The following is a 619-nucleotide window of genomic DNA, read 5'->3' on the forward strand; positions in this document are numbered from 1 at the left end:
GCACTAGGACTTGCTGAGGAGCACCGGGGCGCACCGGGGCACCGGGGCTTACGGGCACCGGGAGCGGGGCACCAGGGTTTGCCGGCACTGGGAATTATCGGCACCGCGGGAGCGGAGCACCGGGGTTTACCAAGGTTTAGCGGAGCTTACCGGCACCGACACCCGGGACACCGGGACCTACTGGCACTGGGGCTTATCGGAGCTTACCGACACTGGGAGCGAGGCACCGGGGCTTACCGGCACCGAAAGCGGGGCACCGGAGCTTACCGGCACTGGGATCCAGCGCCGGGGCTTTCCTGCTCCGGAGCTTAGCAGCACAAGGAACGGGGAACTGGGACTTACCGGCACGGGGGCACCAGAGCTTACCAGCACCAGGGCTAACTAGCACCGGGATCCGGGATATCGGGACTTACCAGCACCGGGGCTTACTGGCACCAGGAGCGAGGCGCTGGGATTTACCCGCACCGGTGCTTGCTGGCACCGGGAGCAGCGTACGGTACTTGCTGGCACCGGGACTTCTCGGCACCGGGACCCGGGGCATCGGGACTTACCAGCACAAAGAGCGGGGACCTGGGACTTACCGGCACCGGGACTTACCGGCACCGGCAGGGGGGGCTGC

This window comes from Corvus brachyrhynchos, unplaced genomic scaffold, assembly GCF_000691975.1.
Source record: "Corvus brachyrhynchos isolate BGI_N302 unplaced genomic scaffold, ASM69197v1 scaffold365, whole genome shotgun sequence".
Lineage (NCBI taxonomy): Eukaryota > Metazoa > Chordata > Aves > Passeriformes > Corvidae > Corvus > Corvus brachyrhynchos.